This window comes from Vulpes lagopus, chromosome 12, assembly GCF_018345385.1.
Source record: "Vulpes lagopus strain Blue_001 chromosome 12, ASM1834538v1, whole genome shotgun sequence".
NCBI lineage: Eukaryota > Metazoa > Chordata > Mammalia > Carnivora > Canidae > Vulpes > Vulpes lagopus.
This window is the reverse complement of record NC_054835.1, coordinates 70,040,303-70,065,360: the sequence shown is the minus strand read 5'-3', so window position 1 is coordinate 70,065,360 and position 25,058 is coordinate 70,040,303. Positions and strand designations below refer to the sequence as shown.

Genomic DNA, 25,058 nt, shown 5'->3' with positions numbered 1-25,058 from the left:
ACAATCTATAATAGACTTTTCTTCTATCTTTAAAGGAAAGAAAAAATAAAGGAAAAAATTGTGGGTACAGAAGTTTTCTGTTTGATATTCAAGAATGATTCTACATTGCTCAATTATATAAACAAACTTTGGAGATTCTTGGAAATGGCTTGCCAAATTCAATTTTCTTTATAGTTTTGACCAGTCTAAACTCTTCTCCAAAGCCTTTGGAAATGTGGGGGTCAAAGGAAGGCCAGAGTAAGAATTGCAATTGCAGTTACATGGAGTGTCTGTGTGGGATGAAGAATATGACTTCTTTTATTAAATATGACACAAGAAATAGTTACCAAAGCGAACCCTGGTGTCTACTGGTGTATAATACATTTTGGTGTAGTGGAGTAATAGTGGTAGCAGATGAATCATGAAATTAACATTTATAAGATACCAATCAGATCCTTTCAAATATCATCAGTGTCTGCATATCTTCTCTGCCCTTCATTGATTTTGAAATAAAGAAAAACAAATTACCCTGGTTCTAGAGAGCCTTATAAAAATGAATACGAAAATCTCTGGGATGGGGTTCTCATTTACTTAAAACTTGGCTAGCATTGTCATTCCTTTCTCAGTGTCTCTCTGGACAGTCTAAAGATATCTTAAATATCCTGAATGATGATTTGGGAAGCCCTGGAATGTAGACCTTCCAAAGGCAGTGACTTTGTGTTCCATGCCATGTCTCCAGTGCTGGAACAGTGCCTGACATAAGCGCTCAAGGGCCATTTGTTGAGTTGGATTGGTAAATTGTTATTGGGAAAAGAACTTTGTCTCTTCACTCAGACCAACCTTGGTTAGGAGCCTGACTCTGCCACTGGGGGACCTGGGATAAGTTACTTCACTTCCCAGAGCTTCAGTTTTCTTGTGAATAGGGTGCTGACCAGATTAATCAAGATAGCATGCACAAAGTATCAAGCATGGAGCTTAGGAAGTACTGGGTTTTGGTGGGTGATTGTTCCCTCAATAACTCATATCCATCCCATCCTTTTTCTGTTAGAGCTTTCTATTTTTCGAAATGCAATTAATTCAAAAGGAAGTACATCAGAGAAGACTATCCTGATTTCTAAAAGGAGTCTCCAGAAGCTAAATTCTGGGCAAAGGAACTCACTTCTTCCTGATTTCCTTTGCTTTACTAATCCTAAATTAATAACTACTTCATATTTGGACCTATGCCAGTGTAAACATGGAAAACACACCACATTCTAGATTTCTATCAGACTTCACATTTGTTATTTTCAGATGGGATGGAGGTGGGGGAATTTGGGTCTAGTTGTGTGTTCTATTTTATTTTCCATTTATCAAGTAGGTTGTTACATGGACCTTTTGGATGTCTAGGATGACCCAAGAAGCTGAAAATGCAGACCTTTCTTCTTCCTTGACATCTCATGGTTGACATATTAAATTCCTCAAACAGGTGATTTCCAAGCATTCTTGTCTTATAGATTGATCACAAGTTCTTACTATCATTCAGTTCTAGTGTACCTTAAATCCCTCATTTACTTTACTTTTTTTTTTTTTAAGATTTTGTTTATTTATTCATGAAAGACACACACGCATAGAGAGAAAGAGAGAGAGGCAGAGACACAGGTAGAAGGAGAAGCAGGCTCCATGCAGGAGCCTGATGTGGGACTCGATCCCAGGTCTCCAGGATCACACCCTAAGGTGAAGGTGGTACTAAACCGCTGAGCCACCCGGGCTGCCCCTTCATTTACTTTATTAACTAATACTGTAATGGATTATTGGTTGCTGATTGTGTATCTGTGCATTCTAATGCTGTGAGGAATAACTGAAAATAAGAAACAAATTGAGGATATGGAATCTATTCTCAGGAAAAAATAACTATAAAGAAAAATTTAAATATATTTGTTGTGTTAAATGTATTTGCAAAATGGATTGGATACAGGTAAGCTATTATTATATGTGATTATTATTATAATTACTAGTTATACTTAAACTGAAAAGTCAAACCTTGTATACATTAGACAACTAGGAAAAATTATTTGGGAATATAGGCAAATGCTTGAGAGTGTGGTAGAGCATTTATTTACGTACTGGTGGAATTTTAAAAAAGATTTATTTATTCATTTGAGAGAGACAGAGAGAGAGCATGAGTGGAAGGGGCAGAGGGAAAAGGAGAAAGAACCCCAAGCAAACTCTGGGCTGAGCTCAGAGCCAAGGCAGGACTTGATCTCACAACCCCAACCAAAACCAAGAGTTGGGCACTCAACAAACTGTGCCACCCAGGTGCCCCGTATATATTATTTTTAAAAAGTTTTCACTCTTGAAATATAGTTGGCACACATATATCATACATATATAGTTTCAAGTGTACAACTTGGTGATTTGATAATTCTATATGTTACCGCAATAAATGTAGTTACCATCTGTCACTATACAACGTTACTGCAGTATTAATGACTATATTCCCTATGCAGTACTTTTCATCTCTGTGACTTATTTATTTTATAACTGAAAGTTTATACTTCTTCCTCTTTTTTTAGCCCATTCTCCCACCATCTCCTCTCTGGCAATACCAGTTTGGTCATATTTATAAGTCTCTTTTAGTTTGTTAATTTGTTCTATTTTTGAGATCCCAGATATAAGTGAAATCACATGGCATTTGTCTTTCTCTATCTGACTTATTTCAATTAACATAATACTCTCTAGGTCCATCCATGTTGTCACCAATGGCAAGATCTTTCTTTTTGATGGCTCAGTGATATCCATTGTATATGTATACACAAACACAAACATACACCACATCTTTTTTATCCTTTCATCTATTAATGGACAATTAGCCTATTTTAAATAATGCTACAATAAAAAAATGGAGGTGCATATAACTTTAAACTTTGTATAATTTTAATTTTAATATGTAGTGTTATATTAATTCCAGGTGTACAATATAGTGGTTCAACAGTTCTATACATTACTCAGTGCTCATCATGATATGTGTCCTCTTAATCCCCTTCACCTATTTTACCCATTTCCCTACCCACCTCCTCTGATACCCATCAGTTTGTTCTCTATTAAGAATTTGTTTTTTGGTTTATCTCTTTTTTTCTTTGTTCATTTGTTTTGTTTCTTAAATTCCACATTTGAGTGAAATCAAATGGTATTTGTGTTTCTCTGATTGACCTATTCACTTAGTACTTTACCCTCTTTATTCATTGATGTTGTTGCAAATGGCAAGATTTCATTCTTCTTTGTGGATAATATTCCACTGATATACATATATATATGTGTGTGTGTATATATATGTGTGTATATATATGTATATATATACACACACACACATACACACACACCCCACATCTTCTTTATGCATTCATTTATCAATGAACACTTGGGCTATTTCCATGATTTGGCTTTTGTAAACAATACTGCAATAAACATAGGGGCACATACATCTTTTCAAATTAATGCTTTATATTCTTTGAGTAAATACCATTTAGTGGAATTAATAGATCATGTGGTAATCCTATTTATAAGTTTTTGAGGAACCTTTATACCGTTTTCCATTGTGGCTGTACCCATTTGCATTCCCACCAACAGTGTAGAAAGGGTCTCTTTTATCCATATCTTTGCCAATACCAGTTGTTTCTTGTGTTGTTAATTTTAGCCATTCTGACAGATGTGAGATGCTATCTCATTGTAATTTTTATTTGCATTTCCCTGATGATGAGTGGTGTTGACCATCTTTGAATATGCCTGTTGGCTGTCTGTTTTCTTTAGAGAAATGCCTACTCATGTCTTCTGCCCATTTTTAAATTGGATTATTTGTTTTTTTGGTGTTGAGTTGTATCAGCTTTTTATATATTTTGGATACTAACCCCTTATCAGATATGTCATTTGCAAATATCTTCTCCTATTCAGGAGGCTTTTAGTTTTGTTGATTGTTTCCTTTGAAGAAGCTTTTTATTTTGATATAGTCCCAATAGTTGGTGTTTCCTTTGGTTTCCCTTGTCCATGGAGACCTATCTAGAAAAATGTTTTTACGGTTAATGTCAGATAAATTACTGCCTGTGCTCTCTTCTAGGCATTTTATGGTCTCACATTTAGGTCGTCAATTCATTTTGAGTTTATTTTTGTATATGGTATAAGAAAGTGGTCCAGTTTCATTCTTTTGCATGTAACTGTTCCATTTTCCCAATGCCATTTGTTGAAGAGACTGTCTTTTCCCCATTGCATATCCTTGCCTCCTTTGTCTAAAATGACCATATAATTGTGAGTTTATTTCTGGGCTCTGTATTCTATTCTACTGATATCTATGTGTCTGTTTTGTGCCAGTACCATACTGTTCTCATTACTACAGTGTTGTGGTATATCTTGAAATCTGGGGTGATACCTCCAGTTTTGTTCTTTTTCAAGTTTGCTTTGGCTATTCAGGGTTTTGTGGTTCCATACAAGTTTTAGGATTATTTGTTGTAGTTCTGTGGAAAATGCTGTTGGTATTTGATAAGGGTTTCATTAAATCTGTAGGTTGCTTTGAGTACTATGGACATTTTAACAATATTTGTTCTCCCAATCCATAAGTATGGAGTATCTTTCCATTTGCCTGTGTCATTTTCAATTTCTTTCATTAATGTGTTATGGTTTTCAGAATATAAATCTTTCACCTCCTTGGTAAAGTTTATTTCTAGGTATTTTCTTATTTTTTAGTGCACTTACGAATGGGACTGTTTTATTAATTTATCTTTCTGTTACCTCATTATTAGTGTATAGAAATGCAATAGATTTCTGTATATTGATTTTTGTATCTTGTGACCCTACAGAATTCATGTATCAGTTCTAGTAGTTTTTTGTTGGGTCTTTTGGGTTTTCTATATAAGTATCATGTCAACTCAAATAGTGAAAGTTTCTTTTTCCTTGCCAAATTGAATACCTTTTATTTCTTTTTCTTGTCTGATTGCTGTGGCTAAGACTTCCAGTACTATGTTGAATGAAAGTGGTTAGAGTGGACATCTTATTTTATTCCTGATCTTGGGGGAAAAGCTCTCAGTTTTTCACCATTCAGTAGGATATTGGCTGTGTGTTTTTCTTATAAGGCCTTTATTATATTGAGGTATGTTCCCTCTAAACCTAATTTATTGAGGATTTTTATCATGAATGGATGTTGCACTTTGTCAAATGCTTTTTCTACATCTATTGAGATGATCACATGGTTTTTATCCTTTCTGTTATTGACTTGATATATCATATTGATTGATTTGTGAATATTGCATCACACTTGCATCCCAGAAATGAATCCCATTTGATTGTGATGAATGCTTTTTAAAATGTATTGTTGGATTTGGTTTGGTAATATTTTGTTGAGGATTTTTGCATCTATGTTCATCAGGGATATTGTTCTGTAATTCTATTTTTTGGTAGTTTTTTTTTTAATCTTTTTTTTAAATTTTTTTGTTAACTTTTATTTATTTATGATAGTCACAGAGAGAGAGAGAGAGAGAGAGGCAGAGACATAGGCAGAGGGAGAAGCAGGCTCCATGCACTGGGAGCCCGACATGGGATTCGATCGCGGGTCTCCAGGATTGCGCCCTGGGCCAAAGGCAGGCGCTAAACCGCTGCGCCACCCAGAGATCCCCTTTTTTGGTAGTTTTAAATTTAGTTTTGGTATCAGGGTAAATACTGGCCTCATAGAATGAATTCGGAGGGTTTCCTTCCTCTTCTATTTTTTTTTTTTTTGGAACAGTTTGAGAAGAATAGGTATTAACTCTTCCTTAAATTCACAGGTGAATTCATCTGGCCCTGGGCTTTTGTTTGTTGGGAGATTTTTAACTACTGATTTTGTTTCTTTGCTGGTTATTTGCTTTCTTTGTTGGTCTGTTCAATTTTTCTATTTCTACTTATTTCAGTTTTGGTAGTTTATATATTTCTAGGAATTTATCCATTTCTTCCAGGTTGTTCGATTTGTTGGCATATAGTTTTTCATAATATTCTCTTATAAACTGTACTTCTGTGCTGTTGGCCAACATTTTTCCTCTCTCATTTATGATTTTATTTATTTGGGTCCTTTCTCTTTTCTTTTTGATAAGTCTGGCTAGAGTTTTACCAATTTTATTATTTTTTTCAAAGAACTAACTCCTGGTTTCATTGATCTATCCTATTGGTTGTTTTTAGTTTACATTTCATTTATTTGTGCTCTAATCTTTATTTACTTTCTTCTACTGATTTGAGATTTTGTTTGTTCTTTTTCTAACAGGTATTAAGGTTAGGTTGTGTATTTGAGATTTTTCTTACTTCTCAAGATAGGCCTGTATTGTTATATACTTCCCTCTTATAACAACCTTTGCTACATCCCAAAGATTTGGGACCATTTTATTTTCATTTTCACTTGTCTCCATGTATTTTTTTATGTCGTCTTTGATTTCTTGGTTGACCCATTCATTGTTGGTAGCATGTTACATAACTTCCATGTATTTGTGGTATTTTCATATTTTTTTTCTCATGGCTGATTTCTAGTTTCATAGCGTTGTGATCAGAAAAGATGCAAGGAATGGCTTTGATCTTTTTGAATTTGTTAAGACTTGTTTTGTGGCATAATATGTGATATATTCTAGATAATGTTCTATATGCACTTGAAAAGAAATGTGTATTCTGTTTTAGGATAGAATGTTCTTAATATATCTGTTAGGTCCATTTAGTCCAATATATCATTCAAAGCCTGTTTCTTTCAATGTTTCTTCTTCATTTTCTGTTTGGATGATCTAGCCATTAATGTAAGTGGGGTGTTAAAGTCCCCTACTATTATTGTATTACTATTTAAGATTTTATTTATTCATGAGAGACAGAGAGAGAGAGAGAGAGAGAGAGAGAGAGAGAGAGAGAGAGAGAGAGAGGCAGAGACACAGGCAGAGGGAGAAGCAGGCTCCATGCAGGGAGCCCAACGTGGTACTCGATCCTGGGTCTCCAGGAGCACACCCTGGGCCCAAGGCAGGCGCTAAACTGCTGAGCCACCCAGGGATCCCTTTTTGTACTACTATTGATTACTTCCTCTATGTTTGTTATTTGCTGCTTTATGTATTTGGGTGCTCCCATGTTGGGTGCATAAATATTTGTATTCATTATATCTTCTTGTTGGATTGTCCCCTTTATCACTATACAGAGTCCTTGTTTGTGTCTTGTACAATCTTTGTTTTTTGTTTTTTTTAAATAAATTTATTTTTTATTGGTGTTCAATTTACCAACATACAGAATAATACCCAGTGCTCATCCCGTCAAGTGCCCCCCTCAGTGCTCATCACCCATTCATCCCCACCCCCACCCCACCTCCCCTTCCACCACCCCTTGTTCGTTTCCCAGAGTTAGGTGTCTTTATGTTCTGTCTCCCTTTCTGATATTTCCCACACATTTCTTCTCCCTTCCCTTATATTCCCTTTCACTATTATTTATACTCCCCAAATGAATGAGAACATATAATGTTTGTCCTTCTCCGATTGACTTACTGCACTCAGCATAATACCCTCCAGTTCCATCCACGTTGAAGCAAATGGTGGGTATTTGTCGTTTCTAATGGCTGAGTAATATTCCATTGTATACATAAACCACATCTTCTTTTTTTTTTTTAATTTTATTTATTTATGATAGGCACACAGTGAGAGAGAGAGAAGCAGAGACATAGGCAGAGGGAGAAGCAGGCTCCATGCACCGGGAGCCCGACGTGGGATTTGATCCCGGGTCTCCAGGATCGCGCCCCGGGCCAAAGGCAGGCGCCAAACCGCTGCGCCACCCAGGGATCCCAACCACATCTTCTTTATCCATTCATCTTTCAATGGACACTGAGGCTCCTTCCACAATTTAGCTATTGTGGACATTGCTGCTATAAACATCAGGGTGCAGGTGTCCCGGCGTTTCATTCCATCTGTATCTTTGGGGTAAATCCCCAACAGTGAAATTGCTGGGTCATAGGGCAGGTCTATTTTTAACTCTTTGAGGAACCTCCACACAGTTTTCTAGAGTGGCTGCACCAGTTCACATTCCCACCAACAGTGTAAGAGGGTTCCCTTTTCTCCGCATCCTCTCCAACATTTGTGGTTTCCTGCCTTGTTAATTTTCCCCATTCTCACTGGTGTGAGGTGGTATCTCATTGTGGTTTTGATTTGTATTTCCCTGATGGCAAGTGATGCAGAGCATTTTCTCATGTGCATGTTGGCCATGTCTATGTCTTCCTCTGTGAGATTTCTGTTCATGTCTTTTGCCCATTTCATGATTGGATTGTTTGTTTCTTTGCTGTTGAGTTTAATAAGTTCTTTATAGATCTTGGAAACTAGCCCTTTATCTGATATGTCATTTGCAAATATCTTCTCCCATTCTGTAGGTTGTCTTTGAGTTTCTTTTTAAAATTTTTTTAAATTTATTTATGATAGTCACAGAGAGAGAGAGAGAGAGAGGCAGAGAGAGACACAGGCAGAGGGAGAAGCAGGCTCCATGCACCAGGAGCCCGACGTGGGATTCGATCCCAGGTCTCCAGGATCGCGCCCCGAGCCAAAGGCAGGCGCTAAACCGCTGCACCACCCAGGGATCCCTGTCTTTGAGTTTTGTTGACTGTATCCTTTGCTGTGCAAAAGCTTCTTATCTTGATGAAGTCCCAGTAGTTCATTTTTGCTTTTGTGTCTTTTGCCTTCGTGGATGTATCTTGCAAGAAGTTACTGTGGCTGAGTTCAAAAAGGGTGTTGCCTATGTTCTCCTCTAGGATTTTTGATGGAATCTTGTCTCACATTTAGATCTTTCATCCATTTTGAGTTTATCTTTGTGTATGGTGAAAGAGAGTGGTCTAGTTTCATTCTTCCGCATGTGGATGTCCAATTTTCCCAGCACCATTTATTGAAGAGACTATCTTTCTTCCAATGGATAGTCTTTCCTCCTTTATCGAATATAAGTTGACCATAAAGTTCAGGGTTCACTTCTGGGTTCTCTATTCTGTTCCATTGATCTATGTGTCTGTTTTTGTGCCAGTAACACAGCTGTCTTGATGACCACAGTACAACCTGAAATCTGGCATTGTGATGCCCCCAGATATGGTTTTCTTTTGTAAAATTCCCCTGGCAATTCGGGGTCTTTTCTGATTCCACACAAATTTTAAAATAATTTGTTCTAACTCTCTGAAGAAAGTCCATAGGGATTGCATTAAATGTGTAAATTGCCCTGGGTAACATTGACATTTTCACAATATTAATTCTGCCAATCCATGAGCATGGAATATTTTTCCATCTCTTTGTGTCTTCCTCAATTTCTTTCAGAAGTGTTCTATAGTTTTTAGGGTATAGATCCTTTACCTCTTTGGTTAGGTTTATTCCTAGGTATCTTATGCTTTTGGGTGCAATTGTAAATGGGATTGATTCCTTAATTTCTCTTTCTTCAGTCTCATTGTTAGTGTATAGAAATGCCACTGCTTTCTGGGCATTCATTTTGTATCCTGCCACACTACCAAATTGCTGTATGAGTTCTAGCAATCTTGGGGTGGAGGCTTTTGGGTTTTCTATGTAGAGTATCATGTCATCGGTGAAGAGGGAGAGTTTGAATTCTTCTTTGCCAATTTGAATGCCTTTAATGTCTTTTTGTTGTCTGATTGCTGAGGCTAGGATTCCAGTACTATGTTGAATAGCAGTGGTGAGAGTGGACATCCCTGTCTTGTTCCTGATCTTAGGGGAAATGCTCCCAGTGCTTCCCCATTGAGAATGATATTTGCTGTGGGCTTTTCATAGATAGCCTTTAAGATGTTGAAGAATGTTCCCTCTATCCCTACACTCTGAAGAGTTTTGATCAGGAATGGATGCTGTATTTTGTCAAATGCTTTCTCTGCATCTAATGAGAGGATCATATGGTTCTTGGTTTTTCTCTTGCTGATATGATCAATCACATTGATTGTTTTACGAGTGTTGAACCAGCCTTGTGTCCCGGGGATAAATCCTACTTGGTCATGGTGAATAATTTTCTTAATGTACTGTTGGATCCTATTGGCTAGTATCTTGTTGAGAATTTTTGCATCCATGTTCATCAGGGATATTGGTCTGTAATTCTCCTTTTTGGTGGGGTCTTTGTCTGGTTTTGGAATTAAGGTGATGCTGGCCTCATGGAATGAATTTGGAAGTACTCCCATCTCTTTCTATCTTTCCAAACAGCGCTAGTAGAATAGGTATGGTTTCTTCCTAAATGTTTGATAGAGTTCCCCTGGGAAGCCATCTGGCCCTGGACTTTTGTGTCTTTGGAGGTTTTTGATGACTGCTTCAATTTCCTCCCTGGTTATTGGCCTGTTCAGGTTTTCTGTTTCTTCCTGTTCCAGTTTTGGTAGTTTGTGGCTTTCCAGGAATGCATCCATTTCTTCCAGATTGCCTAATTTATTTGCGTATAGTTGTTCATAATATGTTTTTAAAAATCGTTTGTATTTCCTTGGTGTTGGTAGTGATCTCTCCTTTCTCATTCATGATTTTATTAATTTGAGTCTTCTCTCTCTTCTTTTTAATAAGGTTGGCTAATGGTTTATCTATCTTATTAATTCTTTCAAAGAACCATCTCCTGGTTCTGTTGATCTGTTCCACAGTTCTTCTGGTCTCGATTTCGTTGAGTTCTGCTCGAATCTTTATTAACTCTCTTCTTCTGCTGGGTGTAGGATCTATTTGCTGTTTTTTCTCTAGCTCCTTTATGTGTAAGGTTAGCTTCTGTATTTGAGTTCTTTCCAGTTTTTGAATGGATGCTTGTATTGCGATGTATTTCCCCCTCAGGACTGCTTTTGCTGCATCCCAAAGATTTTGAACGGTTGTATCTTCATTTTTATTAGTTTCCATGAATCTTTTAAATTCTTCCTTAATTTCCTGGTTGACCATTTCATCTTTTAGCAGGATGGTCCTTAACCTCCATATGTTTGAGGTCCTTCCAAACTTCTTGTTGTGATTTAGTTCTAATTTCAAGGCATTATGGTCTGAGAATATGCAGGGGACGATCCCAATCTTTTGGTATCGGTTCAGACCCGATTTGTGACCCAGTATGTGGTCTATTCTGGAGAAAGTTCCATGTGCACTTGAGAAGAATGTGTATTCAGTTGAGTTTGGATGTAAAGTTCTGTAGATATCTGTGAAATCCATCTGGTCCAGTGAATCATTTAAAGCTCTCGTTTCTTTAGAGATGTGTGCTTAGAAGACCTATCGAGTATAGAAAGAGCTAGATTGAAGTCACCAAGTATGAGTGTATTATTATTCACTTTGGTTATTAATTGATTTAAATATTTGGCATTTCCCACATTCGGGGCATATATATTGAGGATTGTTAAGTCCTCTTGTTGGATAGATCCTTTAAGTATGATATAGTGTCCCTCTTCATCTCTTACTACAGTCTTCGGGGTAAATTTTAGTTTATCTGATATAAGGATGGCTACCCCTGCTTTCTTTTGAGGACCATTTGAATGGTCCATTGACTTTCTGATTCTTTCTTTTGAGGTGAGGTTTTCCTTCTAGTCGTTTTGCTCAGTGCAGAGTGGCCAAAAACAAGTTGTATTGGGAAAAGGAGAAAAAGAGAGAAAAAAAAGGAAAGAAAAGAGAAAAAGAAAAAAGAAAAAAGGAAGAAAAAAAGGAAAAAAGAGAAGAAAAAAAGAAAAGAAAAAAAAGGGGTGGGGGAAGCAAACAAATCAGAAAGCAAACACACACACACACACACACACACACACACACACACACAAACACGGGGGAGTATCTTCCGATTCTGTATACTTTAAGTCCCTTGCCTTCCCCTGGAACTTGTCCGTCCAGCTGGTCTTCTGGGGGAGGGGCCTGTTGTGCTGATTTTCAGGTGTTAGCACTTGGGGGAGCTGCTCTGCCCCATGCCTGGTGCAGGGCTCAGTGGGAGTTGTTTACCCCGTGAGGCCCCAGGAGGAACAACCACAGTGGCAGCGGCAGCCCTGGAAACCTGGATTCAGCTCTCGCAGTAGCTCGGGAGCTCTCGGTCTGCAGGGCGTGGAGGCTCCGGGGCGGGGCCGCTGATCTCAGCTCGGGGCAGGAGCGTCCTCGCTGTCCTGGGCCCTCCCGGCCTCTGCCTGTCCCTGGGGTAGGCCGGATCCTGGACTGTGTCCCGGCGCCCAGTGCTCCGGGGCCTGCGCTGTTGGATTCGCGCTCCTGGCCGTGCAGCCCCCTCCGCGGAGCCACGCCCGAGCCTCTCCGAGCTGCTCCCGGAGCCGCGCCGCCCCCTCCGCGCGGAGCTTCTTCCTCCGCCCGAGCCCCTCCGAGCTGCTCCGGGTCGGCCGTGCGCGCTGCAGCCCTTAGGGAGCTCGGCGCACTCTCCCAGGCGCAGGTGTCTGTTAGTTTCCCCGGGAGCCTGAGGGCATCCCCGCCCTCCTGGATCCTGCTCCAAGCTCCCTGCGAGGCCTTTCCGCCCGGGAAGGTTGGTGCAGCTCCTGCTCCTCCGGGATGGGGCTCTCCTGTCCTGGAGACACTCGCCCCGGCCTCAGCCCGGCTCCTCGCGGGGCCCCTCCCCCTTGGAGGCCTTTTGTGTCTTTATTTCTTTTTCCCCGTCTTCCTAACTGATAGAAGCGCAAACTCTTCTCACTGTAGCATTCCAGCTGTTCTCTCTTTAAATCTCAGGCCGAATTCATAGATTTTCAGGATAATTTGAAGGTTATCTAGGTAATTTGGTGGGGACCGGTGATTTGGAGACCCTACTCTTCCGCCATCCTGCCCCTCCTCCCACAGTCTTTGTTTTAAAGTCTGTTTTGTCTGATATAAATATTGACACCCCAGCTTTATTCTCACTTCCCTTTTCCATCACTTCACTTTCAATCTGCATGTGTCATTGGGTCTGAAACAAGTCTCTTCTGGGAGTATATAGATAGATCTTGCTTTTTTATTCATTCCATCACCCTGTGTCTTTTTATTAGACTGTTTAGTCCATTTACAGGCAGAGTAATAGGTACATATTTATTGCTACTGTGTTAGTTCTTGCTTCAGTTTTGGTAGTTTTTTAAAAATATTTTATTTATTCATGAGAGACACAGAGAGAGAGGCAGAGACAAGGTAGGGGAAGAAGCAGGCTCCTCACAGGGAGCCCGATGCGGGACACAATCCCAGGAATGGGATCATGCCCTGAGCCAAAGGCAGATGCTCAGTCACTGAGCCACCCAGGTGTCTCTAGTTTTGGTAGTTTATGTTTCTAGGAATTTATTCAATTCTTCCAGGTTGTCCAATTTGTTGGCATATAGTTTTTCATAGTATTCTTTTATAAGTTGTATTTCTGTAGTGTTCTTTTTCCTCTCTGATTTGTGATTTTACTTATTCGGGTGCATATAGATAGGTCTTGCTTTTTTATCCATCCCATCACCCTGTGTCCCTGTGTCTTTTGATTGGAGCATTTAGTCTATTTACATTCAAAGTAATTATTGGTAGGTGTATATTTCTGCCATCATGTTAGTTGTTTTATGGTTGTTTTTGTAGTTCTTCTTTGTTCCTGTCTTTTGTTCTCTTCTCAAATGGTTTATGGTTACCATTAGGTTTATATACATTATTATGCATAATAATAGTCTATATTGAGTTGATGGCCACTTAAGTTTGAACCCATTCTAAAAGTAGTAAATTTTCATTCTTCTCTCTGCCATATTTTGGGTATATATAGTGTCATATTTTACATCCTTTTATTTTGTGAATCCCTTGAGATATAGATATAGGTATAGATACTTAATTTTACTGTTCTTGTGCTTCCTACTTTTTAAAATTCTTCTTATTGTCTTTCCTTTCTACTCAAAGAATCCTGTTTAATATTTCTTGTAGGGCTAGTTTAGTGCTCATAAATTCATTTAACTTTTATTTGTCTAGGACAAATATCTTTTCTGAAAGATAACCTTGCTGGATAGAGCAGTCTTGGTTTCAGGTTTTTACTTTCAGCACTTTGAATATATCATGCACTATCTTCTGGCCTACAAAGTTTCTGCTGAAAAATCAACTGATTACCTTATGGGATTTCCCTTGTATGTAACTGTTTTAGTTTCTTTTGCTGCCTTTAAAATCCTCTCTTTATCACTGCTTTTTAACATTTTAGTTACTGTGTGTCTTGGTATGGACCTCTTTGGGTTGATTCTCGTGGGGAATCTCTGTGCTTCCTAGATCTGGATTTCTGGATTTCTCTTTCCTTCTCCAGATTCAATAAGTTATCAGGTATTATTTCTTCAAATACATTTTCTGCCCCCTTTTCTTTCTCTCCTTTTTCTGGGATCCCTATAATGCAAATGTTATTACAGTTGATGGTTTCATTGATTTCCTTTAATATATTTTCATTTTTTATTATCCTTTTTAGTCTTTCCTGTTCAGTTTGTTTGCTTCCCATTACTCTGTCCTCAGATTGCTGATCCATTCTACTTCCTGTAATCTGCTGTTTATACTCTTCAATGTATTTTTAACTTCAGTTATTGATTTCTTCATCTCTGGTTCTTTTTAACATTTTCTATTTCTTTGTTGAGGGTCTCACTGAGGTCCTCTACTCTTTTCTCAAGTCCAGGGATCATCTTTATGACAATTACTTTAAATTCTTTATTAGTCATATTACTTATCTCCATCTCATTTAGCTGTCTAGTTATTTTGTCCTGTTCTTTTATTTGGGATACAGTCCTTTGTCTTCTCATTTTGTCTAACTCTCTGTGGATCTGTTTCTATATTTAGGAAAGTCAGCTACATCTCTTGAAAGTAGTGGCCCTATGAAGAAGAGGTCTTGTTGTGTATGCCTGGTAATGCAATATTCCCTGTTTACCAGAACCTAGTACTTCAGAGGTGACTCCTGTGTACATTATGTGTAACCTACTATTGTGGCTGAGCCACATTTGCCTTCAGTCCAGTCTGCAATGGCTGTCTTTGCCTGTTATGGGAAGAGTTTCATCCTTATGTTGTTAGTGGGCCATTTTGGGGCCATGCTGGACTTGAGTTGGGTCAGACCAGGCATTTGTCAGAGCAGTGGTAGCACTGAATCACTCTCCCTCTGTTATACCCTGAGACATTTTCACTGGTGGGTGAGGCCTGCAGTCAGACAAGATGTCTGACCCCAGCCCACTGCTGGAGCTGCAGTCAGACTGGGGAGTGTGGTTATCTTCCCTCTCTCCAGGGTAGGAATCATTTTATAGTTGTGCTGGCCCTGGTTGAGTCTGCTTGCACACTACCAGGCTTGTGGCACTATTTTGGATGGAGGGGATGGGATTCCAGGAGGACAGGGAAGGATGTGCTGTTTAGAAGCTAGGTGAAGCGTGTTTGGGCTGCTCTGGTTCCCACAAAGATCTATGTATCTAGGCTGGGGTGCAGGAGAGGAAAATGACACCCACCAACTCCTTTGTTTCTGGAGAAGTCTCCCAAAGATCCCTGCCCCTCCAGCACATGCTCTGATATTAGTAAACAAATCTCCTTCCCACATACCCTAGGTATTTTTCAAATTGCTACTTCTGTGCTGTATCTCTGCAGAACTGCTTGTCGTGTTGTCTCTTGAAGGATGGGGACTCAGCTTCCGGTTGCTCTCTGATTCTCCCAGAGCCAAGCCCAGTGATTTTTAAAGTTCCAGATGTTAAGTCCCATTGATTGTAAGAACTCATGAAGTTTTGTCATTCTAGTCTTCAAAGCTAAATGCTATGGGAATTCATCTTCCCACTGTGGACCCCCTGTGCCTGGGGTACCCAGTATGGTCCACTCCTCTCCCCTCTCTATATCCTTGGTGTCCCTCCTGCAGACAGTTTGACAAGTGTCATTGTCAGGGTGACCTTGGCTGTAAGACATACTGGTACTATGTTAAAAAAAAAAAAGGTGTGGTGGAGGTTGGGACCAGAGAAATTAATTGGGACAAAAGTGTTGACAAACCTTCTAGAAAGACACTAGAAATTACCAGGTCTACAAAGGCACAGAAAACTCTTTCCTAAATGCCAAAAATTTCTAGGGATCATCTTGGGTATTTGTTAAAAATACATTATCAGGCCCTACCCTAGATATCCTGAACTAGAATTTATAGGAGAAGGGCTTAGAATTTTGTATTTTAAATGAGCGCACCTGATGACTCTTTATGACTAAGTAATTTTAGAAAAGACTGCTTTAGTCTAATGTAGTCTACAATCAGAATTAAAGTTTTCTTACTCATGAGGCAGAATAAGGCTGGGAAGCTGAGCTTTTGAGATTCAGAAGGGTTGTATAAAAAGTATAACAAGAAGGGATCCAGGAAGCAAGATACAGCCTTGAGAAATAAGACTGCTATGTTCTAGATATAGATATTAGGGCTCTAGTGAACTGCACCATTAAAGGCAAGGCTCTAGTGCTTGTGGGAAATTAGTGGAGGCAAAATCTTGAGAGATAAGATATCAAACAAACATCCTGGCAACAGATGAGTGTGGTGGCAAAAATCCTACCCTCTTGATGTAGATGAAAGATTTAGGCTTGTGTAGTATACCTGTCTGATGGCCTGCAGAAGTTGTGGGGTATGCCAAATCCTTGTGGGTAAACAGCAGATGATGTCTCTATTGAGAAGGATCTTGTACTGTATGGTAGCCACTGGGGCATATGAATAGTCCGTAGGAAACCAAAATCCACCACCAAGGCTGGACAGGCGGTGAGGAGACTCCAGTTTTTCCTCAAGGCCCTATTCTTTGGGTCTTCATGAAAAGGTGTCTGGTGAAGCTTTTGGTGTAGGTCCTTGAAGCTTCACCCTTGAAGTTCATTAGGGTCATGGTAGGTATAATCATGTGCCAGAACTCCATAAGGTGAAGGCAAATCTCAGAGAACTTGAGTAGTGCTGTTAAGCCTAGGAAATCCTTCTCACAAGACAGCCTGAGTTTTCTGCAACCTCAGAGGATGTCCTGGAAGTGGACATTACTTTCAGGTGAGGTTTGAGCATTCAGTGGAGGTAAGCATGAGATGTATGAAGATGATTTGTAAGTTCTGTTGGAACAAGAGTGGGAACTGTTGGGATCCCTGGGTGGCGCAGCGGTTTGGCGCCTGCCTTTGGCCCAGGGCACGATTCTGGAGACCCGGGATCGAATCCCACGTTGGGCTCCTGGTGCATGGAGCCTGCTTCTCCCTCTGCCTGTGTTTCTATCTCTCTGTGACTATCATAAATAAATAAAAATTTAAAAAAAAAAAAGAGTGGGAACTGTTAGACTGGGAAGTAATACAATTTGACTTTGATCATTTTTATAGACTGAATGTGTCTCTCCCATCTCTTCAAATTCATATGTGGAAACCTAATCCCTAGTGTGCTGGTGTGTAGAAGCCTTTTGGAGGTGATTAGGTCATGAGAGTAGAGTTATCATGGATAGAATTGGTGCCTTTATAAGATGCTCAAGAGATCAGAGTTCCACCATTCCACACAGCAAAAAAACATGGCCTATGTGAACAAGGTAGTGGGTCCTCACCAAACACTGAATTTACTGGCACCTTGATCTTGGATTTTCTCATTTCCAGAACTGTGAGAAATAATGTGTTGTTTATAAGCCACCCAGTCTATGATATTCTGTTATAGCAGCCCAAATAGACTAAGAAAATTTTAAGATAAATAATAGAAATTATAGCTGCTTTTTAAAAATTCAAATAATAGCCTGGAGTGTCTTTCTAAATTCTAATAAATTTGTTTTCCTCTCTCAACAAGAGTCTCTCATTATTCTCTTCATGGCCAAAAGAAACAATAGACTTTCTGGTTCACTATTTTTTATGCTGATCCTCCAGGTTATATTGTCATGTTTTGCATCCTAAGCTTCTCATTTAGAATCAGTAAATAACTGAGTAACACTTCTTGAATGAATTAGAAGACTTGGCTCTCTTCATCTTTCAGAATCCTCTCTGCCAGTCACACTTCTTCCTATTGCTTATAGCCATGTCAAAATCACTTCTTCCATGAAACCTCCCCTGGTTCTTCCATCTGTGTATGAATTCTGCATCTTTTGAGACCCCACAGCACGTTGGTTTATAAGTCCTTTATGGCACTCACCACTTACATTCTTCCTTTTACCTTTAACAACATTTCACTTCTCTTTATTTAGTGTTTATTAATAGTCCTTCCTGTCCCTTCCATGAAGGAAAACTATAGAAGAAATAGAAAATAAATGAGAAAATGGCAATGAAAGGAAAACAAAGGTAGGACTATAAGATGAAGCCTACTGCTGCAAATATTTAGTGGATACTTGCCATATCTCACATGCTAGCAGTGTCTGCTCTCCTGGAATGCAGAATTGAGTCAGGGCAGATATATGCATTAAAGGACCAGTTCAACTTTCAGAAGTACCCAGGGACCCACTTCAAACCATCAATAGAGATTTGATTTTAGTAATTTAGCCCCCTACCTATCTTCTTGCTAATTTACCCACTCTAGTGTAGAAAATGGGCAACAGTGTACTCTTAACTTGCTAGTATTTTTTATTCAAAGACTTCCTTTCTAACTTCATAGATACCTTGGTAGCTTTTCACCAAGTTTTCTTCAAGGTTCAACAGTTTCTACTGCCAAAGCTGGAAGACTGTTCATATAGTTATGTTGGGGAGACAGGGTATCCCTTAATTTTTCCATGGAATTTCCATTCCAGTTTGTGTATACTTAATATAGATTATCTAGTAAAATGAGTCCTTGGCAGTTTTTCATCAAGTACAGCTGCCTCTGTAAAAGAGGCTACAGTTTTAAGCTGTTTTCTCTACATTGGTTAAATGGCAGCAAATAAGATAATGATCATTTTCCAAATGTCATAAGAGCAACTGATGGCACCAACATAGTCATTTATGGCTCCAGGGCAAACTATGGGTGGAATGTTATGACTGTACAAATATGTGAAAATGTAGATTATTATCATAGCAATGTAAAAAGCTACGGATTTTCCCCCCAATCAATACCTAGTTTTTGTATTTTGACCAAAATAATTGTAGAGGAAAGCCCCTTCTAGGCCATTTTAAGAGCAAGGCATTTGCATTAGGAACTTTTTTTAAAATATAAGAATATTTAATTTAATTTTTATTTATATCTTTATGCATGAAGAAAGAATAAGGAAAAGTATAATTGTAGTATAATTTTGATTCTAATTGAGCTTTAAAAATAGTATTCTTATTATAATAACTATCACCTTAGATAATAACTAGCAATTAGAATTTTCTCTCACAGGACTTATTTCTTCAAAAATGTTGATTTTTTTTGTTGCTCTATTTTCAAAATTTGACTAAGTTGTTAATTTAAGATCATAAGTTTAAGTGTTCCTCCATGAATTAAAATTTTATTTGTAGGCAGCTTTAAGAAATGTTAATTTCCTGAGTCTTTTCCCCTGTATATAGTAAAGTCAGTTACTTTAACATAGAAAGAAAATATTAGACCCTGCCCCCCAAGAGAGTTGGGTGTATGCATTTATGCATATGAGAAGCTTTGCTAGCATCATTTTGGGGCTTTTTCTTGGGGTAAGATTATATCCCGTATAGTGTTGAGGGGGAGGAGGATAGAGTGTCAAGAGGCATCCGGCAGACTGGGTCAATGTGGATGGCAGTGTGCAGGCGTCAACCTGTGATGATCCAAGCAGCAGGGAGAGCCGAAAATGGGAGGTCATTTGGTGACACTTGGAACCAAGGAAAATCATAGCAAAAGCCAAAGGGAAATAAGTCAGGAACCTGGGAACAACTGCTAGGGGGATCCAAATAAATTTGTAAAAGGTTTTAAGCAAATATTTATTAAATATCTGACAATGCTTCCCAAGTGTTCTGACCACAGTTAATAAGAACTACATTTTATGTCTTAGCCTAACACACATTGACACACAGCCCTCACTGTGTCAAGAGTTTTACAAAGATTCTTACCTTCACCTTGAGTGAGGCACTCCAAAATTTTCAGTTCTCTTAGGTTCAATTCTATTTCATTTAAAAATGTTGATAGGATGGGTACCTGGCTGGTGTGGTCCATAGAGCAAGTGGTTCTAGATCTTGGGGCTGTGGGTTTGAGCCTCATGTTGGCTGTAGAGATTACTTAAAAATAAAACATCTTTAAAAAAATAAAGATGTTGATAGGAGACTTATAAATTTCTTTCATGATCTGTTAATTGATAGGAAGCCATAGTTTGAAATGTACTGTCTTGGGGATGAGGGAGATGGAATAAAGAGAGTTAAAAAAAAAAAAGGGACTAAGACTGGAGGACATGGTTTCTGATTTTAAGGAGTTGGAAAGCTCCATAGGAAGTTGGAATGTAACAAGTGAAATGACCAAACATAACACATTTAGAGTAGAATAAATGGAAACAAGCAGATTAACAGAGAAATTAATATTAATACAAGTTAGTTATAGAAGTGTTGGCTTGAGATGTGAATAGCTAAGGTCAGCAATGAGGCCCCTCATAGATGTGGTTCACATCTTACTCATCTTCATAGCCCTTTACTGCCTGACACACTGCCTTGCACTGATGTTTGAATAGCTTAGCACAATAGGAATACCAAGGCATTGTTGTTATTCCATGTCTCTTCAGGGCTGAAGTTAAAATTCTTATTTTTTATTTAGGAGAATATCCTAAATTATTTCCCATGATAGTTTAGTAGAAATTAGTTTATCAAGTTACTGCGCTTATTTGACCTTGGATTGGCTTTGAGGCTGTGGGTGGTGACTATCAAAGGGAAAACTTAGGAAGGTGCAGGGGAGCCTCCGGGACACTCACAGAAAGGAAATACATATCAGAGCCCTGAAGTCAAACTTTATCTACTTAAATAATCTTACTTCAAATTATTCTGCTATGCCACTGCAACATTTACTTAAATAATATCTTGTAGTTATGTCCTCTCATTGTTTTTATGGTGTTTCCTCAATATTGACACCACAGGTAGATTTTATTGTGGCTTTTCAATAGGCATTATGGGTTCTCCCCACTTTCCCACCACGACCAAATCTACAATGTGGATACATACAAGATGCCCAAAATTACTTGGGAGTAGAAAATATATAAAACTCTATACAATTAGAGATTATCTCTGTCTTGCTCATTTTATCTTTACCCTAACACACAATAGTCATAACTTTTATATGAACAAATAAATTTTCTCAGTGGTCTCTGAATTCCACACCCCCTTTCCTTTAGGGGCTGGAAAAACTATCATCTCTGAGCTTAAATTCTCATTTCCTTGTATTCATCACATGTGTAAGTACACAATAGAAGCATTAACTTTTTTAGTTAAAATTCTGGCAGGGAACTACAATCAGTGATTATATACTCTAAATGACTTTCATATTTGTTGTCAGCTCTAAAGCTAGGAGGCCAGTTGAACCTGACCACAGATTACCTCGTGACCTTAGATGATTCAGTAGTATCAACTCTCTTTTGAAGTTGTAAGTTAAATAATCTTTATAGGGGATCCCTGGGTGGCGCAGCGGTTTGGCGCTTGCCTTTGGCCCAGGGCGCGATCCTGGAGACCCGGGATCGAGTCCCACGTCGGGCTCCCGGTGCATGGAGCCTGCTTCTCCTTCTGCCTGTGTCTCTGCCTCTCTCTCTCTCTCTCTCTCTCTCTGTGACTATCATAAAAAAAAAAATTAAAAATAAATAAATAAATAAATAATCTTTATATATCAGTATAGAAGATGCTGCAAATTTCTTTCATACTTAGCTATCCGTAGTCTTTCCTTAGGGTTGTTGTTGGCAATAGCCTGGATCATATGCGGAAATATCTACATGTTCTTTTTTTTTTTTTTTTTTATTTTTATTTATTTATGATAGTCACACACAGAGAGAGAGGCAGAGACACAGGCAGAGGGAGAAGCAGGCTCCATGCACCGGGAGCCCGACGTGGGATTCGATCCCGGGTCTCCAGGATCGCGCCCTGGGCCAAAGGCAGGCGCCAAACCGCTGCGCCACCCAGGGATCCCCTACATGTTCTTGATGTAATTAAGACAAGTTCTTCCCCTGAAAAATTTCCCTACTGTTCTTCATCAAGAGCAACTCTTGATGTAGCTGGAAGAAGTTTGGAAAGTAGTAATATTTCTGTGTGATAATGTTGCACAAACATTGGAATATATTTCTGAATTGCAATCCACCAATTCTGCAGTCTACATCTACCACATTATATTTATTTTGATTAATTACATAAAATATTTTTCAATATAACCATAAAAAGAAACAAATTAAAATGGGCATTCCCTTTATTATTAAATGTCCTTCTACAACATCATTTCAAGAAATGCCTAGTATTCCACCTAAGGAATGGATCATAATGTGAATAAGTTTAAAATAGAATTTACAACAACAAAATATCTTATTCAAGCATCCACAGTTTCTGCCAAGACTTCATTCTCAGCTGCTTGGAAAATAACACTCAACACAAAGAAATGTCAGCTTCAGATAAGATAAATGGTTTAAATTTGATGTCTCATTGAAAGTCTGATTCTTTTCCCTCTAAAATATCAAGAATCTTTGTTCCAGGGGGGTATAAAGACAGATCTTTGTTGTCTTTTTTTTTTTTTAAATATGAGGCAGGACCCTTTTATTTGAAGTGAGGTCCTGCGGGGGAGGCCTGAGGTAAGAGCCAGAATTTCCTTTTTTTTTTTTTTTTTTTTTAAAGATTTTATCCATTCATGGGAGACACAGAGAGAGAGGCAGACACAGGCAGAGGGAGAAGCAGGCTCCATGCAGGGAGACCCATGTGGGACTCGATTCTGGGTCCCCAGGATCACCCCCCGGTCTGAAGGCGGCACTAAACCGCTGGGCCACCGGGGCTGCCCAGATCTTTGTTGTCTTGACACTCACCAAGGAAGTACCTAGAATTCCTGTGTTAATTTTTTAAATTTTTAGATTGTACTTAGATGTTAAACTGATAATTTACAGGAAATTTCAGGAAATTTTTAAGATGAGAGATCCACTCTTTGTGATATAGGGTAGTCTAGCAAGCTAGATAAGATAAATAGCAAGACTTTGTAGGATCTTTCTTGATTATATTTAATAACACTCTTTATTAAATATACTTAGTTTATTAAATATACTTATTTAATAAAGTATTTGTAAGTATATAAATAAATAAGTATAAATAAATTTATAAGTATAAATCCAATCATTTCTTAAGAAACTACTCTTTGCTGGAATTGGGGAATAAGTATGAGTAAGACATAATTTTGTAAAGAAGAGAGCTTTTTACTCTTCACTGACAAAGTGAATCATCATTTGTAAATGCTTCTGAAGAGTATAAATTATTGCAAATAACATTTGTAGGTTTTTAGGAAAAATGTAATTCATTATCGTACACATCTGTGGCACAAATGGCCTGGCCTGTATCTTGCAGAGCATGAAACTTCTTCTGTCTTGAGGTCCCAGTCCTGGAACTTTGGGTTCCTTCCATATTTGCAAATTATTAGTAATAAATTAACAAAAAGAAATGAATAACAACTACATACAGATAGTTATATTTGATGTCCACATTGATCATCAACTTGGTGCCATTCCTTAATGTCCCACAAAAATACATGCTTTTTCTGATAGAGATTCAACCATTATTACATCATGCTCTATTATCCACTGATGGATGCCCTATCACCTGTTCCTAAGGTTGATGGCTCCCTGTTCAAGAGGGTCTTCTGTTCTCTTAGAAGCATTATCTAGTTCTTTCTTTCATTGATTTGTCAAATATTTATCAAACACCTAATCTATGGTTCTGCTGTTCTCTGTTTATAATACTACATGTCTTGTGCTTAAGGCATTACCCTGCTTTTTTCAAGGTCCTGTTTTGATAATTGTTCCAGCATATATCCTGAATACACTGGGGGTTTTCTCTGGTACTTGGACTAATGGCAAAATAAGGTAACTCAGATTTAATTGAATGTAGTATGTATGTCTTGTTTGATGGAACCAGTGCAAATTACAAGCATTTAAAAATTTGAATTACTTTAATAAGGACAAAGTAATTTCCTAAATTAATTAATATATAATTTATTAACTGCTATTAAGCCCTTGTTAATTAAATAGAATGGAAAGTTAAATAAAAAGATGGATAATTTCCTAAAGGAGATGAAGTTGTGATTTAAATATCTTTCTTAATTGGTTTAATAGACAAGCACAGTAGTGTATAATTCATCTAGGACTTGGAACTTCAGGGTGATGAAAGGCCACACAGGTAGAGCATTATAAGAACAGGAGAGAGTAGGGATCATTTCCAGAGAATGACTGTATTCTTTTTTGTTCTATTTCAGTGGTTATTAACTTTTTATTGGTTAAGAATTCAATATGCATAAGTCAACTAATGTTTACCAATTATCTCTTATACCCAGGCATTGTAGGCATAGAAGCTAAGGATTTATTTGAACAAAATAGATCTTTTTGAGAATTTGGTGAAAGCTAAGGACTCCTTCCAAGAGAAAAAAAAATTAAATATATACTGCATATTTATAACAGTTTTTGTACACAAACTCTCAAGAGGTATATAGACTTTTGAGATTCATCCATGGAGACCCATAGGTCTGTGGATTCAATTTAAGGACCACTGCCCTATTTGAAGTTATTCAACCTAGGAATGATATATATGTGCCTTTGGACTAGTCACTTAACCTCCCAAGGCTTCCATTTTCTTGTCTGTTAAATGAGAGCAGTAGATGAAAGTTTTCCTTTTCTAAAAATCTGTCTGTGAATGGATACTGCAAATATGCTTGTCTATTTATGTCATTTACCTCTCTGTTGCTCATATTAGGGTGTGGGGATAGGAAAGAATAGTATTAAACAGAGCATAACAAAATAGAATAGGAATCAAAGAATCTCCTGGAGTTTAGAGACCATATAAACTCCTCCATGAGTCTGCGCCCTGCTGTCTTTGGGAGCCACAGCCCGGGGAGCACAATTCCAGCAGCACAGGGACCTGGATCCCAGGGTGCCGGGTGGACACAGCTGGAATCCTGTGTTCCCCCTGGGACAGGCGGAGGTGGGGAGGGCACAGGACAGCAAGGACTCTCCTGCCACCGGGTGCCCCCGAACTGTGCAGATCAGTGCACCTGTGCTGCCCCGGGAGCATCCAGGCCAGTGCGGACTGGGAGACTGTGGTGGTTACTGTGGGATCTAACTCCAGAGCTGGAGACCTGGCCCCCACCAGTGTTGTTATTCCTTGTGTCACTGT

General features: G+C 38.5%; 1 long non-coding RNA gene across 1 annotated transcript in view; it reads left to right on the top strand.

Annotated features, from left to right (window-relative positions):
- LOC121473884 overlaps positions 1–23,754 on the top strand; it is a 76,780-nt gene extending 53,026 nt beyond the window's left edge. The window contains exon 3 of the long non-coding RNA XR_005983253.1: positions 23,674–23,754. This is a non-coding gene — a long non-coding RNA (uncharacterized LOC121473884). The remainder of the gene's footprint in view (positions 1–23,673) is intronic.
- The last annotated feature ends 1,304 nt before the right edge of the window (positions 23,755–25,058 follow it).